General features: G+C 46.1%; 1 pseudogene; it reads right to left on the reverse strand.

The window, feature by feature from the left end:
• Window positions 1-2,264: 2,264 nt before the first annotated feature.
• LOC136389455 (prefoldin subunit 1 pseudogene) lies at window positions 2,265-2,749 on the reverse strand (annotated as a pseudogene).
• Between the last annotated feature and the right edge of the window lie 7,923 nt (window positions 2,750-10,672).

Below are 10,672 nucleotides of genomic sequence, written 5' to 3' on the forward strand. Positions count from 1 at the left end.
CTTTAGTAATTTGTGTCTTGTTTTTTCTTTTTTTTTCCTGAAGTGAGAAGCAGGGAGGCAGATAGACAGACTCCTGCATGTGCCTGACTGGGATCTACCCAGGATGCCAGTAGGGGGCAATGCTCTGCCCATCTGGGGCATTGCGCCTTTGCAACCGGAGCCATTCTAGCACCAGAGGCAGAGGCCATGGAGCCGTCCTCAGCGCCCAGGCCAACTTTGCTCCAATGAGCCTTGACTGTAGGAGGGGAAGAGAGAGACAAAGAGGAAGGAGAGGGGGAAGGGTAGAGAAGCAAATAGGTGCTTCTCCTGTGTGCCCTGTTTGGGAATTGAACCTGGGACATCCACACACCAGGCCGACATTCTACCACTGAGCCAGCCAGCCAGGGCCTGCACTTTGTGTCTTTTAAAGATTTTATACAGGCCCTAATCGGTTAGTGCAGTCAGTTACCAGTGTCCTCCCAAAATAACAGTGTTGGGGGTTTAATCCCTGGTTAGGACACACACACATGGGAAGCAACCAAAAAATGCACGACTGAGTGAAACAACAAATGCTTCTCTTCCCCCTCCCTTCTCTCTCCCTTCTTCTCTCTGTCTCTCTAAAAAATTGGTAAAAAATTAAGCCCTGTCAGGATAGCTCGGTTGGTTGGAGCATCAACTCAGAGTGCAGATGTTGCCGGTTTGATTCCTTGGTCAGAGCATACAGGATCAGCTCGATGTTCCTGTCTCTCTCAGAAAAGGGAGGGAGGGAGGGAAGATTTTGCCCATTTAATCCACGTTGTCAAGCTTTTTGGCATAGTGTTGTTCAAAACATTCCCTCTATCATTTTAGTGTCTGTAGCATCTGATTCAATGTCACTTTCATCATTTTTTCTAAAAATGTTAAATTATTTATTTTTTTTAGAGGGAGACATAGAGAGAAGAAGGGGGAGAGAGGGAGACCGAGGCTTATGTCTTACTTCTTTTTTTTATTAATCTATTCTATCTAGGGGATTATACACTTCACTGATCTTACAAAACCAGCGTTTTGTTTTATTAATGTTTTTATTTTCTCTTTTATTCAGGTTTAAAAATAGCATTTATTGTTTTACTAATTTCTGTATACTATAGGACATTAATTTATTTTTAAATTAAATTTATTGGGGTGACATTGGTTAATAAAATCATATTTTCACTGTTCTTTTTTTTAATTTTTAATTTTTTTTTTCAGAGACAGAGAGAGAGAGAGAGAGGGATAGACTGGGACAGACAGACAGGAACAGAGAGATTAGAAGCATTAATCATTAGTTTTTCATTGTGTGTTGCAACACCTTAGTTGTTCATTGATTGCTTTGTCATATGTGCCTTGACTGGGTGCTACAGCAGACCGAGTAACCCCTTGCTCTAGCCAGAGACCTTGGGTCCAAGCTGGTGAGCTTTGCTCAAACCAGATGAGCCGGCGCTCAAGCTGGCGACCTCAGGGTCTCGAACCTGAGTCCTCCGCATCCCAGTCCGATGCTCTATCCACTGCACCACTGCTTGGTCAGCCTCTGTTCTTTTCTTAATAGATTTTATTTATTGATTTGAGAGAGAGGAGAGAAGAGAGCGTAGGAACAGGAAGCATCAATTACCAGTAGTTGCTTCTCATATGTGCCTAGACTGGGCGAGCCCAGGGCTTTGACCTCAGCTCAGCGTTCCAGGTCAACCCTTTATCCACTGCACTACCCCTAGCCAGGCTGATTTTTTTTTTCTTTCTCGTTCTGCTCTTTTGTATTTTCTTTCTTGAGCTTACTTTGGATTTTATTTAGTGCATTTTAATTTTTTTTTTTTTTTTTGGTGGCACAGATGCCTTTTATTAATCTGACCAGCATGACTAGCAGGGGGTGTGGGCAGAGCTCCCCAATCTGTCCTGGCTCCCTTCTTCTGGGACTTCACGACTTCCCTCCAGGGGAGAGCAGTGTCTTAGGCAGGGTGGTAGCAGAGCCAAGATAAAAAACACAGGACTTAAATTTGAAAGGGGCTCAGGGCGATGTAGAAAACACAGGTTACCAGACATCCCAATAAAACGTCCATCTGGGCCTGACCTGTGGTGGCGCAGTGGATAAAGCGTCGACCTGGAAATGCTGAGATCGCCGGTTCGAAACCCTGGGCTTGCCTGGTCAAGGCACATATGGGAGTTGATGCTTCCAGCTCCTCCCCCCTGTCTCTCTCTCCTCTCTCTCTTTCTCTCCCTCTCTCTCTCTCCTCTCTACAATGAAGAAATAAAAAAATAAAATAAAAATAAAAACGTCCATCTGGGTAAAGCAGAGGCCACTTCCCCACATGGCCCCGTGTCCTTGCCAGGGATGGGAGGGGTCAGGAGGAAGCCTAGTCTGACAGGCCTGGCAGGGAAAAGCTTCCCCCAGAGGCTTCCTACTGTGCCCTTCGTGCCATCAGCATTTCCCGGATGTTGTCCTCGGCTTCCTTCACACTGCGCTCCAGATAGGATTTTTTCTGTTCCAATTCTTTAATTTCTTCTTCTGCTATTTTCTGTTTCTTTAACAGCTGATTGTGAATTACCTCCTTGGACTGAAGAATAAACATTCTTCCTACACCTTCATACATGTTAGTCTCGTCTACCAAAGTCATTATCTCTGTAAGATGGGCATGCTTTTTCGTTCTGTTTAGCTGTTCAATCTGTATGTCTGCAAGCTTCACCTTCTGTTGAGTGTCAATAACTTTGGCTTGAAGCTCTGTGAAGGCTACTTCAACTCCAGATCCACGGGGGCCGCCATCTTGGGTCACTCTATTTTTATTTTTATTTTTTTTAAGTAGAAACTGAGGTCATTGATTTGAGACCCACAAATTTATATATATATATTTTTTTCATTCAGTTCAAAAAACATTTTAATTTTATCCATATGTATTTAAAGGTGTATTGTTTAGTTTCTGAATATTTGGAAATTTTCCAGGGAACTTTGTTACTGATTTCTTTTTTATTCTCCTTTTTTTTCCAAGTGAGAGAAGAGGAGATAGAGAGGCAGACTCGAGCATGCACCCTGACCAGGATCCACCCAGCAACCCCTGTCTGGAGCTGATGCTCTGCCCATCTGGGGCCATGCTCACAACCAAGCTATTTTTAGCAGCTGAGGTAGAGGCTCTGCGGAGCCATCCTCAGTGCCTGGGGCTGATGTGCTCGAACCAATCAAGCCAGAGTTACATGAGGAGGGGAGAGAGAGAACGTGAGAGAAAAGGGGAACAGGGAGGAGTGGAGAAGCAGATGGTCACTTCTCCTGTGTGCCCTGACTGGGAATCAAACCTGGGACTTCCACATACCACTGAGCCAACCAACCAGCCAGGGCCTCTTTTTTTTTGTAACATGGAATGCGTCATGAATTTCTGTGTCATTCTTGCCTTGCTCAGGAGCCAAGCTAATATCTGTATTGTTCCAATTTTAGTATGTGTGCTGCTGAAGTGAGATCTACTGATTTCTAATTTAATTCCATTGTGGTGAAAGGGCATACTTGAAATAACTTTAATTTTTTTTAATTTACTGAGACTTGTTTTATGGTCTATCTTGATTAATGTTTTATATATATGTGAAATTCAGTTTTATAATTATTATTTTTACCCTTAGAGTAATTTGGGGGTGGTGGAAGTTTTTGTCTTGATCAGAATATGTCTCTTTGGTATCTTCAAAGTCCTTAAGGGCAGGCTCTGTGTCCTGTTTACGTTTCTATCCACTTGATATTATTCCTACCCAAAATGGAAACTCAGCAGACACTAACTGGATGAATGGATGACACTTAGAAATTGTTAGTCTGTGTTTTTGTTTTTGATTCAGAAAATATGCTTATTGTGTTATGTGACAAGACTGAGTCTTACACACCTTTGTGTCTTTGTATCCCTTCAGGACTTTGTACAGAGCTTGGCACACTGCAGGGGCTCAGGCAGTGTTGATCGCATTGAATGGAACCTAAGACATACAAAGGTGCTGCCTCTGGCTGGTGGGTATTTAAAGCCAATGAGGCAAATGACAAACTGCACTGGCCAAGGTTGGAGAGGTTGTCCTGTCATAAAGCCCATTAAAACATGATGTCACACACAGAGTCCACTCTTCTTGTAAAAGGGAGGGGCTGTATGCTGGACTCTTAGACTTAGCTGGCTCCCGTGCTCCTCCCAGGCTTGGCCCTGGACCCTGAGGGGAAGGTGAGTAGGCTGCCTGAACACTGAGGGTCAAAGGATACTCTGCAAATCACTAACATCATTAAGGTCAGCATATTTGGTAAGTGGGCTCAAAAGGCAATAAATCACCTAAGTAGATGAAAATTGTATTTATGGACCCCTAGCCTAACTTTTCGGCTCCTTTCCTACTGGGCATCCCCCTTCTTCTCCTCCTTTCCTCTTCCTCAGGACTTATTTTCTCTCTTTTCCTTCTCCAACCCTCCTCTCAGAAAAGGTTCGATAACTTCCCTCCCACTAGTTATAAATGACTAACAAAGCCTTGATGTTGAATACATTGCTAGCCATAATCCCAGAGATGATCAAGGGGAAGGGGGTGCTGTTGTGCCCTGCAGAGAAATGAAGTAAACCAGGGCCTGCAAAGGACCCACTAGATTTGGTGACTAGGAGCACATTGGTGACTTGGTGAGAGAGGTTTCAGAGACTTATGGGGACTGAAACAGATTGAGGTGGGCTGTGGAGTATGGGAGAAGTGGAGAGGAATGAAGATGTCCACTGTAGACAGCTTTTTTTCTTTTTTTTTAACTGAGAGGAGGGGAAATAGACAGATTCCTGCATGCACCCTGACCAGGATCCACCCAGTCTGGGGCTGATGCTCGAATCAACCAAGCCACTGGCTGCAAGAGGGGAAGAGAGAGAGAAGGGGGAGAGGGAGGGGAAGAGAAGCAGATCGTAACTTCTCAGTCAGGGATTGAACCTAGGATGTCTGCATGCCAGGTTGATACTCTATTCACTGAGCCAACTGGCCAGGGCCTGTAGACAGCTCTTTCAAGGAGACTAGCCAGTCCAGACAGTTAGGATCATCTCTGGAGAAGGAATATGGGTTCACAGAGAAGGCCTTTTTTTTTTTTTAATGGAAGAGATGAGTGACATTTTTTTTAAAAAAATATTTTATTTATTGATTTTAGAGAGAGAAATAGGGTAGGGAAGAGCAAGAAGCATCAACTTGTAGTAGTTGATTTTCGCATGTGCCTTGAACCGGGCAAGTCCAGGGTTTCGAACCAGTGACCTCAGCATTCCAGGTCAGTGCTTTATCCACTGTACCACCATGGGCCAGGTGAGTGATGTATTTTAATGCTGATGCAAAGGAGCCACTAGAGAAGGAAAGGCTGAATATACAAAAGAGGAGAACCCCCAGACACTCAAAACCAGATGGGATGCAATACAGAAGGGGACCAGACTCAGAGAAGGGCTGGCAGCCTCTTCCCTTGGGAAGGAAATGGCTTGTGAGAAGCAGAAAATGAATGGATGGATTTGGGGGCAGAAAGGAAAGGGAACTCCCATCTGATGGGGCCTGTGTTCTCTGCTGAAAGCCAGGGTGGCAGAGCCATGGGGTTGGAGAGTTAAAGAGAAACTCTGAAATAGTCCTTGTGGAGAGCGGGAGCTGTTTTGGGAAACAGAGGCTCACTGGGCCACATCAAGGTTCCAACTCACACGGGGGGCTTTGACTTTGCAATAGTGTCCGTTTGTAGAGAATTCTGACACGGTGGGATTTCAGATAGAATATTTTGAGGAGGCCAGGAAGTCTCTCCAATACTCCGCAAATTATTCCCAAAATGCTGCATTATCCAAAAGATACTTTAAAGTGCTGGTAGTTTTAAGTCATTATTATTTACTATTGTAATTCACCACCTACACCTGGGGACATTTTATACCAGTCAATAGAGCTATACCTTTTTCCTTCATCCTTTCCCACCCCCCTTTTCCCATTGTTTTTCCTGGGACCTACCTTTCCAGCTCTGAGGGCGCTGAAACCATCTTTTGTCTGGGGATCTGAGGTTTTGGGAGAAATTCTCGAGCATTTCCCAAGCTCCTAGTGCTAGCCCACTCCATCCTGAGTTTGGCCTCCATCCATGACCAGCAGGCCATCCCCTGCTGAACCCTGCTGGTGGGGGTTCTTGCCATTCCCTGGCTGCTTCTGTCCTGTTGCATTGGAGTAAGGGAACACTGGGGTCCTGGGCCTATGTGATACATTGACTGTTGCCCATCTTTTCTCCTTAGACTGAAAATGGTGTTTGGTATATGTTGCCAGAGAGAGAGGTAAAGTTTAGGTGTGCCCTGTAACCATGACCCAAATGACCAGGAAGGGGACCCCCACTTGGGCCCAGGAGGAAGAGGGAGGGAAAATAGGGTTCTCCATAACTTTTTCCCTGGCTGTTAAGAGTGTCTCTGGGACTTGGTGCTAAGGTGGAAGGCCTGGTCCTGGAAGGTGGGACATGGCTGTGTGTGTGTGTGTGTGTGTGTGTGTGTGTGTGTGTGTGTGTGTGTGAGAGAGAGAGAGAGAGAGAGAGAGAGAGAGAGAGAGAGAGAGAGAGAGAGATTGTGTGTGTCGGTAGGGAGCTACCATCTTGGCAATACCAAAATGCTCTGCTTGTACCAAGGGAGATGTCACAGAAGAGGAAGATGGGACATGGGATACGATTTCTACCTGGGTTATGGGAGGGCTTTGCAGAGCTGTGGGAGAGCTGACCCAGCACAATGAGCACCTGTGAGTGCTCAGCATTCTGGCTGGAGAGGCACGACGGGCCCGTGGGTACGAGTAAGGAAGAAAAGTGGGAGGAAGGGATGGGGCTACGTGTATGCTCCAGGCTCCAGGTTGGCTTTCGAAGTAGGCTGAGGCAGAGTCATGCCAGCCATTAGCAGGGAGCCCAGGCTGAGTCCTGTTACCGCTGATGGATTCTTCACCCACAGGGGTGACTGGACACACTCGGTAGGGTAGGTCCTGGTTTGGGGAGGAGAGCCAGTGCCCACTGGTGAGGGCATGAGAGACCCCAGCCTCACACTCAGCTCGGCCTTTGTTCCAGGATCTACAAGTTCCTTTCCATAGTACAAATCTTCATTCTTGCAGGTAAGGTCCTGGGTGCGGGGGTGAGCTGGGATGGTGGCAGGACTCAGGAAACTACAGCTGCCAATCAGGGCTCCCAGGGGCCTGGCTACCCTGGGGCTAGCCACAGTGCCCAGAGCCCAGGCTGGCCTCCTCTCTCCCTTTCTTCCCTCTGCACCTTCATAGCAAAGCTGGCACATACCCAACTCTAGAGCTCATACTCCACCCCCACAAAGAGAAAACAAACTAAGAAACCCACACAACCTAATAATGTCCTACAACAATGATTTTCAAATTTTTGCTTGCATGCCTTTTAGAAAAACTATCTTCTTACACATTTTAAGTTAATATCTAATATCTTTCATAGTTTAAGCAGTTTAAAAGGATATGACTTCTATTCCTGGCCAGGTAGGTCAGTTGGAGTGTTGTCCGGATATGCCAGGGTTGCAGGTTTAATTCCCAGTCAGGGCACAGCTGGGGGTCAACCAGTGAGTGCATAATGGGTGGAACAGCAAATCAATGTTTCTCTCTCTCCCCTTCCCTTCCTCTCTCTTTAAAATCAATAAATAGCCCTAGCTGGATAGCTCAATTGGTTATAGAATCATCCTGAAGCACAGAGGTTGCTGGTTTGACCACTGGCCAGGGCATATACAGGCACAGATCAGTGTTCTTCTCTCTCCCTCTTCCTCTTTTGCTAAATCAATAAAATTTAAAAATATTTATAATAGGATATGATTTTTGGCATATTGTAAATACTGATACTTTAATATAATTACATCACTCTCTTCAATATTTTAACTTCTTTTTTCACCTACCTGCAGGGATGGCATACTACTATTTTCAGGGAAAAACAGCTCCTAACCATGAGATTGCTGGGGGATCATCTCAGGTAGGGACCCCTGTCTAGGCCTAGAGGCTGGGATAGGCTCTCTGGGGTCATGCCCCTTGATGTCACATGGTGAGCCATGTATGTGTATGTGTGAATATGAGCGTCTCGAGAAATTTTCTTTCTGGCAAAGAATCGAAACAGGCCGCAGTCCTCATGGGCCAGCTATATGGTCACCTCAGGGCTTCGTGGCAATGGCTTAAACAAACCAAAAGGAACAAATGACTCCTAATGCATGTGAGTAGCCCTGGAATATGGTTCTGCACTCATATAGGAACAGGGTGGTGGTGAGCAGGACACCTGCCTGGGGCTGCATACCCTCTTTGATGTCCTGGGTCTGAGAACCTGTGGCAGAAGGCCCTCTCCCAGCCCTCAGTCAGAACACAGATGGATGCTGGATCCCTCTGAGGGCCTTCACTTCTCTTGTGTGGGAGCCCTTGGTGGAGCACAAGCTCCATTGCTTCCTGAGGGTAGTCTTGGGATGTTACATGTCTGAAAAGGACTTACTTCATACTTGACAAAGAGTTCGGCTATGTATAGAATACTAGACTAGAAATAATTTTCTCAGATTCTGAAGATTCTCATTGTCTTCTGGCTTCAAATGTTGGTATTTAAGTCTGATGAGACTGAATTCCTAAAACAAGACATTTTTCTTTGTATCTCTGGAAGTTTTTTTTTTTTTTGTATTTTTTCTGAAGCTGGAAACGGGGATAGACAGTCAGACAGACTCCCGCATGCGCCCAACCAGGATCCACCCGGCATGCCCACCAGGAGGCGGCGCTCTGCCCACCAGGGGGCGATGCTCTGCCCCTCCGGGGCATCGCTCTGTCGCGACCAGAGCCACTCTAGCGCCTGGGGCAGAGGCCAAGGAGCCATCCCCAGCGCCCCGAGCCATCTTTGCTCCAATGGAGCCTCGCTGTGGGAGGGGAAGAGAGAGACAGAGAGGAAGGAGAGGGGGAGGGGTGGAGAAGCAGATGGGCGCTTCTCCTGTGTGCCCTGGCCGGGAATCGAACCCAGGACTTCTGCACGCCAGGCCGACGCTCTACCACTGAGCCAACCAGCCAGGGCCTCTCTGGAAGTTTGTAGGCTCTTTTTCTCCTCAATATTCTGAAACTCCCTGATGACAACCCGGGGTGGGTTTTCTTTATCCGTTACCATAGACACTTCATTCCAGCTCCAAACTCATGGCCCCCATCTTTGGGGAACTGTCTTGATGAGAAAGGAATGTATTTATTTAGAATCTCTCTCTGTCACCCCAGTCTGTTGCCTCTGTTCCCACTTTCAGAAAGATCTATGGTTTAGCTGTTGGTCCTCCTTGTATCTTCTCTGTTCATTCTGGGAAGTACTTTATTTTCCAACTTGATCTTCCAGTGGTAGTCAGCCTGATCCCTACCGCCCACTAGTGGGCGTCCCAGCTTTCATGGTGGGCGGTAGCACAGCAACCAAAGTATAAATAAAAAGATAGATTTAACTAGAGTAAGTTGTTTTATAAAGATTTATTCTGCCAAACTTAGTGAAAATCCGACATAAAGTACTTGGTAATTATTATATGCTTTAATTTGCTGTAACTCTGCTTTATAAATTTTATAAAGTAAAGTTACTTCCCTACTTTATAAATCATCATTACTGTGGAACCAGTGGGCGGTTAGAAAATTTTACTACTAACAGAGATACAAAAGTGGGTGGTAAGTATAAAAAGGTTCTACACCTTGGTTGGATTTTTCATTCCCATATCATAGTTTTTTGTTTTGTTTTTTTAAGAATTAGAGGTTGTCTGACGTGTGGTGGTGCAGTGGATAAAGTGTCAACCTGGAACACTGAGGTCGCCAGTTCAAAACCCTGGGCTTGCCTGGTCAAAGCACATATGGGAGTTGATGCTTCTTGCTCCTCCCCCCTCTTCTCTCTCTCTCTCTCTCCTCTAAAATGAATAAATAAAATCTTTAAAAAAAAGAATTAGAGGTTGATGTTTGAACACATTTTATTTTTTTATTTGAGGGAGAGAGAAAGACAGATAGGAAGGGAGAGAGCTATTGACAGGAAGGGAGGGGGAAAGGAGGTGAGAAGCCTCAACTCCTAGTTATGTCACTCTAGTTGTTCATTGATTGCTTCTTATATGCGCCTTGACCAGGGGACTCCAGAAGAGCCAGTGACCTTGGGATCATGTTAGTGATCCTGTGTTCAAGCCTGCGACCTTGGGGTTTTGAACCTGGGATCTCAGCATCCCAGGTGGATACTCTATCCACTGCGCCACTGCCTGGTCAGGCTGAAGATTTCTATTTTAGAGCCTATTGTTTCATTCATGAATGCAGTTTTATCTTTCTGAAGATATCAATTGTTTTTTTGAAGTTTTCCTTAAGTCCCTGGTAGTCTTTAGGTGTCTGTGTGTGCATGCATTAATGGACCAGTGCGCAGCCAAGCTCTTAGATATCACCTCAACCTTCCCTTCCTTCTCCTTGTCATATAGCCCATAGGAGAGACCCTAAGGCCAGTGTGGGGGCCAATGGATAAGTGCTACCCTGTGACCATTCAGGTAAGGGTTGGGGACTCCTCTTCCCTTGGAGTGTGGCAGCTGTCCTGGGAACCCTTGGTAGACACAGTGAGAGGACAGGGCGGGCAGGGAAGGAGTCCCAGCCACTCACGGCTGTTCCCTTCTGTAGAGACGCAGAATCAAGAGTAGGAAGAAGGAAGCCTCTAAGGTAAGTGAAGCAGGCCTCCCCTGGAAGGCCCGGGGCTGGGGCTGTCTCCTGTCAGAGCTCCATGGGACCC

Source organism: Saccopteryx leptura, chromosome 1, assembly GCF_036850995.1.
Source record: "Saccopteryx leptura isolate mSacLep1 chromosome 1, mSacLep1_pri_phased_curated, whole genome shotgun sequence".
Lineage (NCBI taxonomy): Eukaryota > Metazoa > Chordata > Mammalia > Chiroptera > Emballonuridae > Saccopteryx > Saccopteryx leptura.